We start from the raw sequence: 436 nt of genomic DNA, 5'->3' as shown, positions 1-436 counted from the left end.
CTGGTTCCTTGGCCATTCACGCTGAGCAGGAAGTCCTGGGGTGGAACAGTGGCTTCTGCAGTCACACCATAATAAATGAGATGAGGGAAGTTATAATTTTGAACTTTTCAGAGCCCCTTTAGAAGTGTGGAAAATGTTTGGAGTTTTTAATATACTTATGTTTCAAAACTTTTCCTCCTGCTGTGACAGCTAATGGCCTCTGCTACTGAAATTACAAGCAGAGGAGAAATTTTGCAAAGATGCAATTGTATGGGAGCAACTCATCGAGCTGTAATGAGAATGGAGAAGAGCTTGTCCCAGTGTCTTTTATTTTCTTCCCTGTGAAATTTTCAAATGTGTTTCTTCTAGGCATGGTTCAAAACAAAAGCCAGATGCTTTGGAGAGCTCAGCCACCCACAGAGCTCTCCAGTGACTTCTCCTCTGTGCCAGGCCACCC

The 436-nt window shown here is 43.6% G+C and overlaps 1 protein-coding gene across 1 annotated transcript in view; it reads left to right on the top strand.

Annotated features, from left to right (window-relative positions):
* Nucleotides 1-436, top strand: part of CCDC85C (coiled-coil domain containing 85C) — a 111,128-nt gene that overhangs the window by 66,638 nt on the left and 44,054 nt on the right. The gene's annotated exons all lie outside the window — the stretch shown is intronic.

The sequence above is a fragment of the Geospiza fortis genome, unplaced genomic scaffold (assembly GCF_000277835.1).
Source record: "Geospiza fortis unplaced genomic scaffold, GeoFor_1.0 scaffold23, whole genome shotgun sequence".
NCBI lineage: Eukaryota > Metazoa > Chordata > Aves > Passeriformes > Thraupidae > Geospiza > Geospiza fortis.
This window is presented reverse-complemented; position numbering and strand designations above follow the sequence as displayed.